We start from the raw sequence: 14,325 nt of genomic DNA, 5'->3' as shown, positions 1-14,325 counted from the left end.
TAACTCTTTTACTTATCAGGTTTCTGGTTTTGTTTTAATGGGAATGGGTATAAAACTCACATCACAATGCACAGTGGTTCTCACTTGGAATTTAAGCATCTTTGGATGATGTGGGGCTGATGAGGTCCTCAGTGGGACATTGCACTCACTTGTCCCTTCAAGTCACTGGGGAGTGGGCTGTGTGATCTGGTACCAAGTGACCCATGCTACTGGGTAACTCCTCAACGACCCAAGCTCCTCTTGTTCACCCCTACCATACCATGCTGCTTGGGATGTCACCTCACATTCACATTGGGCTCATGCCAGTACAGGAAAAACCTGTGACTCACTCTACTCTCCCTAACCATTCCTGGTTCCTTTGCTTCTCCCTATCCCTCTTTTTCCCTTCTTATATCTCTCTTAACCTTTTTTTTTTTTTTTCTGACCCACTATTCCAAACTCTGGCAATGGAGGTCTGATGATCACATTCTTCAAAACCAAAGAGCATGAGCCTTCCTTCTGGCTCTGACCAATCGGTTCTGTCCTCTGGACTCCTAGAGTCTCTCATTCCATTTTCTTATTCTTGGAGTGATCCAATTTATAAGCTATTCCAGGACCTTGGGGGCTCTTTCAGGATTTGAGCCAAGGGATTCCCAAAGTGGGGTCTGACATGAACTGCATTTGAGGAGAGTAGGCCTTTGGGACTTGCAAAGATGATGGAGGGGAAAAAGAAAGAAATAGCCAATCCATTCCAGAGACAAGGTCAGGATCGATGTCAGCATCAACTTCAGAGACCCAGGTAGGGGTGTGTGGGGGGTGCGGGGGTCAGTGTGTACACTAGGTGGCAGCAGGCAGATTCAACACCCAAGCTTGGGGTCCTATAGATTTGGCTTCCCACTCTGATCCCTCCACAGCTTATTGGCTGGGACATCCAAGGCAAACTACTTAACCTTTCTGAGCCTGTTTGACTGCATGTAAAACAGAGAGAGTGATACCCACACCTTGCAGAAGTGGTGCAAATCTCAAGTTAAATAATGTGCACAAGGTTCCTGGCAGCTGGTACTCAGGACACATGCTTTGCTCTCTCACTGTCCCCTCCTTCAAATCTCCAGAGGGACTCCTGGAAGACACCAAGAGCGAGGTAAGGAAGTTCCAGAAAGCTATGATATATGATCAGTAGCCAGGGACCAGCCCAGAAGGTACATAAGTCAGGGTTTCTGGAAGGCAGCATGGAGCCCCCTGGAAGAGTGGAGCAGGCACTCAGTTTTGAAGAACTGGCCCTGTGCCTGCCCAGTGTGGACGGGCAAGAGCTGCAGGGGGCCGGGCCTGCCCCAGCCTCACTCATTGCCTGCCCCTAGATTCCAGGCATTTCCAAATCCAGCCCCCTAGCCCACATTTACCAGCCCCTTCCAAAATCGGGCATGCATGGGTAGGCCAGATCATCCTGTCCTCTAGGGCATATCGTTAAGTGCTTTTTTTTCCTTCTAGATGCTTCTCCCTATGCAACCTGAGACTAAACCACCAACATGTTGGCTATAAGAGGAGAGTGACATAGTGGGGTCATGGACATCCAGATAAAGTGACTGGCTTGACAGGTTCCAAATTAAGAATGTCCTAGGCCTCCCTCTCTCTCCAATGTCTGATGAACTGGGATTCCTAAGATTCTTCTTGAATACAAAGGTGAGCCTCCAACCTCCCAACTCCATGTAACATCTTGGGTCTTATTCCTTCTCCATCAACTCTTTTTTTCTTATTTATTCACTTCTCCCTCCTCCTCTCCTTCTGTCCCCTTCCATGGTATGCAAAGGTTTGGAGAGGAAATATCAACAATCGTTGGCGGGAAACTTGGCCCAATCTCTTTGGGTTTCAGTCTACTCCTCTGTGAAATGGGAGGTATTATAGGGAGGGCCCTGCCAGGTGTCTGTGTCCGGCCTGCCAGAGCCATACGCAATGCTGGAGAGATGGAGGAAAAGCTCTCTCAGTGAGCACAAAAGGTTTTAGAAGCATATCCCACCAGGCTGGCCTCCTTGTGCTGTCCTTAGCAGGTGGCATGCAGTCCAAATGAGTCAGGCTGTGCCCATTGCACAGGTAGGAAATGAATGCCCACGGGCTCACAGGTGTGCCTCAGTAGATTTGAGACCTTTCATACCTCGAAAGCATTCTCCTTATTTTATCTGTCTGGTGGTTCCCATCATTTTCTGAATGATGTTCATGACATCTCATTTCTGCTGGGCATTTCTGCTAATGTTATTTTAAGTCATGATTGCATACTCTAGCAGGAGTGGGGAGGGCCCACTGTTCCTGTTCTGCAGAAGAAAGGTGATGAGACCTGCCAGCAGAGGTATGCTCCTGCTCTGGGTGAAGGGATGGGAGGGGGTGGAGCACGGTGGCTGAGGGGCAGGCAGGGGGATGTGGGATCCACACTTGCCTTTTGGCCCACAGCCCTCCGCCTCACACTTCACCAGAGGCCAGCCCCCACTCCCTTCTCCTCCCAGGCTCTCCCCTACCTCGGCGTGCCAGCCCTAACATCTGTGCCCCTACCCAGGCAAGGGACATGTCACCCTCCCCTTAACGATGAAGGAGCCTGCTGGAGGCCACACTGCCAGTGACCTGAGCAGAATGGCATTCTAGAGAGGGACTGGGTCCCTCTCCTGAGTGACTTAGATGAGACTTAGGACCTGTCCCACTTTCATTCCAAATCACTCCGCCAACCCCCCCCCACCAATTTGAAGAGGTTTTTCTTTTGTTGTTGTTTTGTTTTGTTGTTTTGTCTGTGTTCTCATGTCAGCCTATCTCCTTGCCCCTTTTCTACCCTTACCATCAAAATCCCTTACAATCTACATTAACTCTGTCTCTGGCAATTCCTAAGAGTATGACCTTGGATAAGTGACCCATCCCCTATAAGCCTCAGCTTCCTTATCTGTGAAATGGGGACAATACCATCACTGTGAAAATTAAATAAGAGAAAGCATTTCAAGGGCTCAGCACATTCCCAGGCACAGGCAGGCACTCAACAAAATTATTGTTGTTGTTCTGCCCCCTTGATTACTCCCAATCAGTAGTGATTTCTCCTGGCTCTACATCTGTCATCCCACATTCCACTTTTCTCACTCTGTTCTACTGTGTAGATAATGACTCTCATGACTTCTTTCCAGCCACATTTTGAGCTGCCAGAGGATGCCTCTAACTCCTGGCCCAGAAGTAGGTACACAGCCAGTGCCGGACCACTCCCTCTGGCTGCCAGCTGGTGCTGCAGCAGTTCCCATCATAACGCTCACAGGCTGCTGCACTTCCTCACTCACCATTCCCACCTTGGTCCCACCATGGCAGCTATTGTCACCTCCCCTCCTCGGGAGCCACTCAGCTCCAGGTCAGTGGCCATTTCTTGGTTCTCCTCTTCTTTGACTTCCTGCCTTCAGCATTGACTTTATCACTCCTCCTTGTGAAACACCTGCCTGGGGACAGAGCCCTCTCCAGTTCTCCTGCCTCTCTGACCACTCCTCCTCCTTCAAGCCATAACTCTTGCATGCATAGCGCTCAGCTCTTTTTTTCTCTCCAACTATACTCACTCCCTGAGTTATCTCATCCAGTTGAGGGGCTTCAAATATGATCTATATACTGATCTTTCCCTGAGATCCAAACTCATAGATCCAGCGGCCAACTCCACAACTCCATTTGGGTGTCTAATGAACATCTTAAAGTCAACATGTCCAAAACATTACCCTTCATTTCTCCCATCCAGACCTACTACTCCCCAGGCCCCACCTCTGGCCTAGTCTTCTGCTAGTCTCAGCAAATGGCACTAGCATCTACCCTGTTTATAATAAAGAATACAACTGAATTTTGTTCCTGGTTCCTGGGCGGGAGACTCTAAACCCTTTGAATTTACATAGTGACAGAGGTGTCTGTTGTTCATGAGCCCCTGGGGCTACACCTGAGTTTATGATAACAAGCTGAATCAGGATGGGTACTGGTCATCAGAAAGACCATTAGACGGCATTAGAGGTTGGGGGCTTTGAGTCAGTTCCACCTCCAGGGCAGGGAGGAAGGAGATTCACTTTAATCATGTGGCTAAGGATTCAGTCACTCATGCCAACATAATGAAATCCCAACAAAAACTAAGGACACTGGAGCTCAGTGAGGCTTCCTGGATGGTCAACAATCAATGTGCCAGGAGGGCAGACAGGTCTCTGATGGGGCCCTGCCAGACCTGGCCTATGTAGCTCTTCATTTGGCTGGTCCTGATCTGTATCCCTTATAATAAAACTGTAATCTTAAATAGAGTGCTTTCCTGAGATAATTCCAGTGAATTATCAAGCCAAAGAGAGCTCTAGGAACCCCCAAATTTATAGCCAGCCCACCAGAAGTGTGGTAGCTTAAGGACCCCACTTTCAGCTGGCATCTGAAGTTGGGGTAGTCTCATTGGGAACTGTGTCCTTTAACTTATGAGGTCTGTGCGAACTCGGGACAGTTAGTGTCAGATCTGAATTTCAGCACCGCAGCTGCTGTCAGAACACACCCCAGGAAGCATCCATTCAGAACAGGGCCACTTCTCCTCCTCCCTACTTCCATGGCCACCATCATCTTTCCCCTGAAATACCAGAGCAGCCTCCTCCCCTGTCCCCTGGATTCCACCTCTACCCTGTGCAGTCTCCCCTCTACAAAGCAGCCAAGGCTCTCTGTTAATGTACAAGTCAGTGCCCCTCCTCCCTTCCCTCCTCAAAATCTCACATACCCTATCCCACCTGGAACCAGTCCTCATGATCTAGTTTCTCACTAGCCTCTCGGACCTCATTTCCCACCACTTGCTGGCCAGCTGTTGGAAAAGGTCTCATATAGACGATCCGCTGTCTCCAAATCTTTTGCTTTGCAGCTGGCAGTCATAAGGATTTATTTACATAGATGTAAAAGGAAGCACAACAGGGCTGTACAGTTCAAACATTTTGGGCAAAAGGAAAAAAAAATGTTTTGTTAGCAGGGAACAAACAGATGCTCTGAAAGCAAAACATGCCAGGTCATTTACTTCAGAAGTTACCAAGAGATTGAAGACAAAAGACACAATTGAGAAAAATGCATTGAATGTGGGATCTCCTAATTTGGGTTTTAGTTTTGTTTCTCCCATTTCTGAGTTCTATGACTTTAGGCAAGTGGCATCCTCTCCCTGGGCCTCAGTTTTGTTATCCATAGAATGGGGGAGAATACTAACCCATCCTGGCCTATGCCCCAGCATCACTGTGAGGATCACACAAGAGGCAGATGCCAGAAGACCCATCCAATGTTATTTAGTTTACTCTTGTGTTGCATCTATCAGGGCAGGAAGCCCTAGGACATTTGAGCATGAAAGAGATACCAAGTCAGTGGATACCAAGTGGATATCTAGGAATAATGGTGGATTTTTAGTCTCCCAGGACAGGTGCTGAGAGAAGGGTTTTGCTGAGTCAGAGGAAAATGTTAAACCCAATTTTTGTGCTTTGTGCATCATATTTTCATAATCAACCATCCCCTCAACTTTGGGATGATGGGCACAGTCCTGGGTCCCAGTCTGGACCCCAGGCCTTGGGCAGGCAGCCCCTTCACCTCTGTGTACCTTGAGGTCCTGTCATCCCTGCCGGCCAACATGCTGCTGTCCCTCAGTGGGGACTAGCAGTTGGACTACTGGAGCTCAGTGTGGAGTGAGAATCTGGCAAAAGCACCACTAAAGATCTCTGCAAATGTCCTACTCTCTCCCCTTGCCTAAATCCACACCTGGAGTCATCCTTGACTCTCTTTGTGTCACATCTTGACAGCCATTCTCTTCTGTGTACATCTCATCATCCACAGCCACCATCAGGGCAAGGTTCCCACCATTTCTTGCCTGCACAACTGCACCAACCTCCCACTGGTCCCCCACCTCCACCCCAACCATCCATTCAACACATAGCAGCAGCCAGAACAGTCTTTTAAAAACACGAATCTGTTTGCATCACTTCCTGACTATAAGCCTCTGGAGGATTCCTGATGCTCTTAGACTACAGTCCAAACTCTCTTGACAATGATGGCCTTACAATGCTGTCCTCTGGCCTTCATCTCTTATCTCACCAGCTGACCCCTTCTCTCTGTGTTCTAGGGATGCTTGGCTTCTGTGTTTCCAATGCTCCTCCCTCACTGCAGGATCTCTGCACAGGCGGTGCTTTGCAGGAATATCTTTTCCCCTTATGTGGGCTTTCCTTTTCCTCACCTTCATCTTGGCCCATTGTCTAACATCTATGACCTGCTCAGACACATGCATCCTCACATTTCCACCAATTTTCATCTCAAATAAACACCTCCTCAAGGAAACCCACCTGATTCCACCACCCTTCCCCCACCATCAGGCTCTCCTAATGGACTGGGGGCTTCACAGCATTCATCACATTATAATTACTATTTTGTCACCTGCCTTAGGCTGTAAGCTCCATGAGGGTGAGGATCATGTCACTCCTCTCTCACCACTGCCATACTTATAATAGGAACTCAATAATTAGTAAAATTTTACAGACTCACCTCAGAATCATTTTTTTAAAGATTTTATTTTTATTTATAAATGAGAGAGACAGAGAGAAAAGGAGAGACATAGGCAGAGGGAGAAACAGGCTCCCTGTAGGGAGCCCTATGTGGGACTCGATCCCAGGACTCTAGGATCACGTCCTAAGCCAAAGGCAGATGCTCAACCACTGAGCCACCCAGGCATCCCTCATCTTTTAATTTCTTATGCTCCAACTACTTACACAGCTTACATCCAATCACTGACTATATTATCAATCTTAACCCACCCACACTCAGTAAGCACCTACTTCTTACCCCACCCACTCACTGAGCAAAGCCTGGCAGTGAAGAGGGAGATGTGCAGATCCCCATGATAGGCAATGTCAGTCCTTTAATGGGAGGGCTGAGCCCAAGAGGAGTGTCTGTCTGGAAGGCTAAGAAAAGCTTCAGGGTAGAGGGGCTCCATGAATGGGGCCTTAGAGGATGCTTAAGAGGTTGCCAGGCTGGAGATGAAGCAGAGGCAAGGGCGTGGAAAAAAGCTCAGAAAAATGAAATAGCACAAACATCTCCCAAGATTTCTTTTGCAGCTCCAGTTCCAGAACTTACATTGAGACCCTCATCCCTGCACTTCTGCAAAGACTACCTAAATAGATTTTCTGTTGGAATCTATCTTAACATCTGTTGTCATTCTGCTCCACCTTTGCTCAAGAGCCTGCTGTAGATCCCTTACTACCTTCCACTTAAATCTAATGTACCCACCATTGGCTGTCTGCCTCAGCTTCTCCCCATCTCTCACACTACTCTCCAACCTAATCATCTTTGCTTCTACTAAACTCAACACCCACACCTTTCACACCCAACTTGCTTACCTATTCCTTTTCTCCACCATTGATTTGGTAAAGCAGTTTCACCTTTGAATTGATGCCTAGAAAAATTTTTTTTTAAATTTTGAGTTTTAATGTCCAGAAGCCCATTTAAATGATTTGATTGTTTATAGCTAACTTGCTGGTTCTTACTGCAGTAGATGTACTTGAGAGTTTCTTATCCTTTTGTATGCTTAACTCCTTTCTTTTGTCTTGACCTTGAGCAGCCAATCTGTGGTGGCTGGGCGTACCAGGAACGGCCATACTTTTGCTGCTGGGTCTTGCTTGAGAGGTGAGGTGTTACTCAGGGGCCCTGTATGCATTCAGTGTCTGCATCACACCTTCCTGGGGGCCTCTTAAAGGCAGGGACAATGTCTTCTTCATCAATATCCCTGCTCCCACTCCAGCTTCAAGTGCACTACTCTGCAAAGTAGTGGCCACAGTCATGGGGAAGAGGCTGTCCCTATTATAGGCAAGTGTGACACCCCCCCCCCTATATTCATGGTCCTAATACCCAGAACCTCAGAACATGGCTGTGTTTGGAGATATTGTCTCTGAAGAGGTAATTATGGTAAAATGAGGTCATTAGGGGAATCCTAATCCAATAGACTGGTGTCCTTTTAAGAAGGGGAAGATTAGGACACAAACAGATAGGGGTACAGCAGACCCTGTGAGGACACAGGGAGAAGGCAGCCATCTGGCCAAGGAGAGAGATGTCAGAAGAAACCAAACCTGCCGACACCTTGATCTCAGACTTCTGGCCTCCACAACTGGGAGAAAATTAATTTCCAGTGTCTAAGCCACCCTGTCTGTGGTAATTTTTTTATGCCTGTCTTAATAAACTAATACAGCCCCTCAAACCAATGCTCTCAGAACCATAGCTCAAAGGATAGAAGAATGCCAAGTGGCATTGCTATTGCTTTTTAAAAATGTGGTTTTTTTTTGTTTTTAAGATTTTATTTATTTATTCATGAGAGACACACAGAGAGAGGCAGAGACATAGGCAGAGGGAGAAGCAGGCTCCCTGCGGGGATCCTGATGCAGGACTTGATCCTGGGACCCCAGGATCATGATCTGAGCCAAAAGCAGATGCTCAACTGCTAAGCCCAAGTTTTAAAGAATATTTTAAGGAAAAGAAAGCTTTAGAATGAAAAGTAACAATATAACCATTTTTCCTATACAACAGATTGGCAAAAATGTACACACACACACACACACACACACACACACACACGTGTGTGTGCGTGCGTGTCGTGGGGAGTGGGCTGGGGTGGAGAATTTTTTCTTAATTGTAACTACTATTCATGAGAAACAGTTAACATTCCACTGTGGGCGGTCAGAAATGCAGAAAACACAAAGGAGAAAATAAGTCACCTGTTACTCCCCACACTTTAGTATCTGTTTCTTCAATCTTCTTTCTCTGCGCCCTACCTTGCTTACGTCTTTTTTTCTACCCATTTAAAAAAAAAGTGTAGTCAGGATTAATTTTGGGAAACTGCCTTTTCACTTAATGCTAAAATATGACCATTTTCCCCAACATTATTAAAAATTCATTTCAAACCGTATTCAGTGGCTGCCCAGAATCGTCCATGTGCCAAAATGGGCTCCCCCAATCTCCTGCTGCTAGACACACACATTGTTTTCTATTTTTTAACAGATATAAATAATGCTATGATAAACATCCTTGTAGATAAATCTTTGTACACATCCTAGTCTATTTCTTCAGGGCAAATTTCCCAGAAGTGGAATTACTGGTTACTTACATTCTGAAAGAGGAAATTTTTAAAGATTCTTAAAGGTCTCTAGCAGGTTATGCCTCTGTAGGGAATTTATCAATTTCTGACCACACATATTAAAAGCTCCCTAGAGTCTGTATTGTAATTTTAGACATCTTTTTTTTTTTTTTTTTAAAGCAAGAATAAAGAAGACCTAGGTTACCTGGCTATAGCCAATGCAAGAGAGTGAGGTCCATCTCTGGCTACAATGAAGTTGCCCTTCAAGTGAGAGCCTGCTTACTTAGCAAGGAAAGGGAGCAAGGTGGGACTTTAACGGAGGGAACAAACCAACTCCACCTTATTTTCGAAAAAAGAGATCATGATTTGGCTCTCTAGCTCACCACTGCAGCAGAATCAGAAGGAGGCCATGCTCAACTCTGATAGCTCCTTAATCCTTCCCAGCATCACCTTTTGTTTTTCCATCAAAACTTACCCATCCCATGTCCCAGTTCCCTGAGGCCCAGGTACCTTCTGGAGCTAACCTGGTCAGATAATTTCTACCATGAATGCAAGTAACCATGGGACACTAGACCGCCCCAGATAGCATTTGGGGGTGGTGGGGGTGGGGAATATCAAAGTGCCATGTGCTTGGTACATAAAACAGAAAACAGAGAAAACTCAAATTGCATATAATCTCGCAATTTGGAAATAATCACTACTAACCTTCAGTTGACATTTTAATGGAAGCTTTCAAAGCTTCGTCCTTATCCTCCCCCAAAGAGTGACACAGATGGCGATTTGGGTAGTGTGACGGGTGGGCAGGAGGGGGTGTCGGGTGGAGAGGGCTCTATCCAATCACACACCTGGGGGCAACTGCTGATTCCACCTAGGAGTGAAGCCAGCTCCACACACAGCCACCCAGAGGAAGGATGATTTATCCCAGGTTGTTGTCCCAGGCCATCGGCAATGAATCAAGTTGGCTTGTCCCAGAGAACTCCAGACCATCCTTCAAGCAAGCGGCTATGTCTCCAAATGTTTGTTTGTAAACAGATGGTTTGGAGTAAAGGGCATGCTTTCCCAGGAATATTAATGGTGGTAAAGGTCATAGCCCCCAGAGGCCTCACCCGCCCAGGACAGAAGCCAAAGACAGCACTGCCAGAGCCAGCTCCACAAACACAATCACTAAGCTACCAGAAATGTCCTCAGCAGGCCCCCAAACCCTTGTTGCCCCAAGGCCTACCCAGGCTGGGCCCAGGACCCTCTGTGTAGGGCTCCTTCTTCTCAATTCCAAAATCAGAAAACCCCTCACTGTGGCTGACCCCAGCAAGAGAGTAAGCAAAAAGTAATTGGATGGCATTAAAAGATATTAAAGTATGAATGACTGATATGATAGGCCTGTAACTCACACATGAATATTGCTTTTTATTGCAAAAGAACATTTACTCATCCAAGCGCACCTGTATTTTGGTAGACTATCACACCCAAGTAAAGTGGTCACACACAGGCCCTGAGGGGAAGCAGGAAGTCACATTTAGGAAATATGCCCAAACTGTAGCTTCAGCTCTGCTTCTGGCTTCCCTCCTCCTCCACTGCCACCCACAGGTTTTTGGGAGTGGTTGTGAGAGCTTCGGTGCAGGGAAGAAGGTTAGGAAGGCTGGGGCAGACAGGGCAGTGACAGTGAGGAGAGTGGAGGTGGGTCTGCAAACAGGGCGTTCCTAAAATGGGTCCATTAATGATGCTAAGGATGTGCCGAGGTGTGAGAGGGGATTCTAAGTCCCTTCAGGTGAACCAGGGGTTTTGGCTCTCATACTCACCTATCTCCTGGGCTCCTCTCAGTCTGTATTCCGGGTGTGGGAAACCTACAAGCAAATGAGATGGAGATCAGAAAGGTCTGTCAGAAGCACTTGTATTTTCCAGGTCACAAACTGGTGGCCAGATTCAGATCTGGTTGTTTAAAATTCAATATTTGAACTGATCCCAGTATTTAGAAACTGGGGGGATTTCATGCAAAAGTCTGGCTTTCTGGCTTCTCCAGGGACAGCTGCACCTCTGGGCCAGGTGCCAGCAGACCAGTAATGGGCTGGAGCCATGTGGGCTATCTCCTCGAGCCCACAAATGCTCCCCAATCCCAACCTAACCGGCCACTGTGAGTGCTTGACTGTGCCATCCCTGCTGTGGGGTCTGCTGCCAGGATCTGCACAGCCAGGTGTGTTCCCCTTTCAGACCTGCCTGGGCTCCTTCCCCTCTCTTCCCTTTTCCCGCTCCAGACGCATACACTAGAAGTCTGGAGGGAGAATGCCAGGTTGCTCCCTTGGAGTAATCAAGGGTAAGAAGATGGAGTCAGATTCTAGATATAGTTTTGATTTGAGGCCCTGCTGCCCCCTGCCCCTGCTCATCCCTTTCCAGTACCCTTGCTCTGCAGCTCTGGGGGGCTGAATCAGGCAGGGTCCTCAGGGCTTAATAAAGGACCTCTTCATAAAAATGTGGGCAGGAGTGGTGCAGTTTCCCTAGGGAAAGTAGAGTGGAGATTCTGCAACTAACACCCCTAGGGTGTGGGAAGGGGTAATGGTTTCCAGACCCAGGCATAGGGAAGATGCCTGACAGGAGCTGTCATCTGGGGTCAAGGCACACAGCCATCCCAAGGTGATCCTGAGGGAGACAGATGGAGACTAAATAACATGTCTCTCTGCCCCCCTCACTGTATATCCTGCTAGAGCTCCCCATTGGCCCAAGCCAACAGGAAGCCAGAGAGGGGAAGAAGTGCACTGATGAGTGCAGGTCATCTCCTAGGGCACAGGGCAGTGGGGAGAGGGTACAGAGTGGTCTCAAGGGGCAAATAGAAGATGTCCAGTACAGTGGCCCTGCCTTTCTGTACGCTATTCATCCTTCAGGCCCGAAGCCAAAGCTAACCAGGTCATACCAAGTGTCAGGAGCTCAACGACACCCTCACAGCTATTAGTTGGCATCTCTGTTCTGCTCACCTGGACTGAGCCCTGCTCCACCCTCCCCCCCTAGTACCCGGAACCTGGCCCACACTCTGAGGTCCTCTTGCCACCTCTGTCTGTTCTCCTCCACTGGACGCCCTTCAAACTCCTCTCACTGTGGAGCCAGGCTGTCCCCTTCCTGGAAAGACAGCCCAGAGTTCACAGAGATCCGGGAGCAGAACTGCAGGGAACCCACAGGCAGGAGGCTGACATGGAACAGTCATGGAGACAAAGTGGTCACCTGAGAACTCCCCTCCCCAAAACTGTTCTGGGAAAAACTCGAGCCTGACAAGAGGCAGCCATGTGCAGGATTTCACGGAACCCAGCACCAGAAATGACCCAGGAGATCACCTGCTCTGGCACTTGCTTTGTACAGATGGAGAAACGGAGGCCAAGAGATGGGTGGGGTTGCACAGGCCACACAGCCAGACAGTGGCAGAGCCAGTGTTTTATTCACCCACCAGGGTATCCCTGCCCCTTAGCCTGGAATACCGGAGAGCTTGGCCAGGCCAAGGAGACTGATATTAGGCTGGCGTTGCTCAACAGCAATTTTACAACACTGAGGGATCCTCAGTTCATTTACTCCTCACCCCAACTGTTGGAGGCAGGTACTGTTAGAATTTATGTGTTACATATGAGGACGTTGATTCCCAGAGAAATTACCTAATAGGCCTTAAACCAGCATAGGAGGTGAGTTCTGGAACAGAGGCAATAATACTGACAACAATTATAGTAAATAGCAAGAGACTAGGATGCTTTCTCTAGGTTGGCCCTGTGCTGAGGTCTTCACACACATCATCTCATTAAGGGTTTGTTTGTTTTTGCCGTGTTTTTGTAACTGAAGTTTCTTAACTTTTTCCACTTGGCTAAAACATGAAGATGTATCATATCTATATTGCCAGCTTTGTTGAGATATAATTGACATAGAACATTATGTAAGTTACTACATATTGACTTGATATGCTTATAAGTTGCAGAATGGTTGCCATCATGGGGTTTAGTAACAGATATATCTGTATATCCTATCCTATAATTACCATTTCTTTTTTGTAGTGAGAACATTTAGGATGTACTCTTAGCAACTTTCGAGTTTTGATTGAATAAGACTAGCCCTGTGGCTATTCAGATGCCTCCTGACCATTTTGTTACACATACTAATTTTTCTGACTGTTGGCCTCTCCCCAATGCCTTCAGGTCACAGGAGGTGGAAAGCTCAGAACTGGCCACCTGTTACACCCAGTACCCTTCTGGCGATGTTCAAGGGGCTTCCTCAGGCTCCACTGGACCCACCTGCTTCCCACCCAAAGCCCTGAACTCATGCACATGATAGCAAGGTCTGGAGCTGTAGGCAGCCAGTTGTGCCTCATCAGTCGTGCCCCCATCTTCTCCAACAGAGACTGTTGAGATGAAAGATTGATGAGCAATCTGTCCTTGCTGGTGAATTTTTAATTATGGAAGAAAGAAGACCGACCCCAGCCCCTGGCCCAAACCAGAACTGCAGGGAGAATGATTCTTCAATGTCAACACTGTTAAAATTTCATCTACATTGACAACAGCTACGAACTCTGGGTCCAAGTTTTTTGTCTATAAATAAAAGTGAATGGCTGAGACAGAAAGTGATTGGTGGGGAAATCAGCAGCCCCCTCGCATGGAAAGTTCTTGTGTGACATGATGGGGAGTGGGACAAAGACTCTAGAGGTCCTGGGGTGAGTCTGGGCACCGGGGCAGTGGGTTTGGGAGCCCGAAGACCATGCCAGCTGTCAGTCTAAGACTCCTGCCTTTCTACATTGCAGGTGACCCCACTTCACACCCTGGATCATCTTACGGTCAAAAAGCTGAGACAGGGCTGAGCTTGGAGCACGGTTGCTGTGTGGGCGCCCTAGGACTATCCTTGTAGAGATAGACCAGACCAGGCTTCGGGTCACTGCCCCATGACTGCAGCATGCCTCTGGGATTGTCTATGACTTACTCAGCCCAGTTTCACAAGCAGCCAGGAAGGGGAAACAAAGGCCCACATTCAAGTCTCTGCTCCATCATCTACTTGCCCGTTTTCTTGAGCAAGTCACTTCAACCTCAGTTTTCTCTTCTATAAAATGGGGATAGAAACAAGCTACTGTGAGGGAGAGGCAGTGGTGAAGATAAAATGGAGAGGTTGTGGGGAAAACAACGAGCATTGTGTCCAGTACACAGGGAGTTTCTGAAACATGCTAACCATAACAAGGAAGAAAAAACCACCAGCTCTGTTCTTAAACTGCTAATAAACTAGTGAGAATATCACAC

At 47.6% G+C, this 14,325-nt stretch overlaps 1 protein-coding gene across 3 annotated transcripts in view; it reads right to left on the bottom strand.

Annotated features, from left to right (window-relative positions):
• ATP2B2 (ATPase plasma membrane Ca2+ transporting 2) overlaps positions 1-14,325 on the bottom strand; it is a 375,363-nt gene that overhangs the window by 280,852 nt on the left and 80,186 nt on the right. For all 3 annotated transcript variants that reach the window (XM_055344601.1, XM_055344599.1, XM_055344600.1), the window contains exon 3: positions 10,876-10,920. The gene's annotated coding sequence lies outside the window, so the exon portion shown is untranslated. The remainder of the gene's footprint in view (positions 1-10,875; positions 10,921-14,325) is intronic.

This window comes from Nyctereutes procyonoides, unplaced genomic scaffold (assembly GCF_905146905.1).
Source record: "Nyctereutes procyonoides isolate TBG_1078 unplaced genomic scaffold, NYPRO_anot_genome, whole genome shotgun sequence".
In the NCBI taxonomy this organism is placed as follows: Eukaryota; Metazoa; Chordata; class Mammalia; order Carnivora; family Canidae; genus Nyctereutes; species Nyctereutes procyonoides.
Note: the sequence above shows the minus strand (reverse complement) of the source record. Positions and strands in the feature narration are given on the sequence as shown.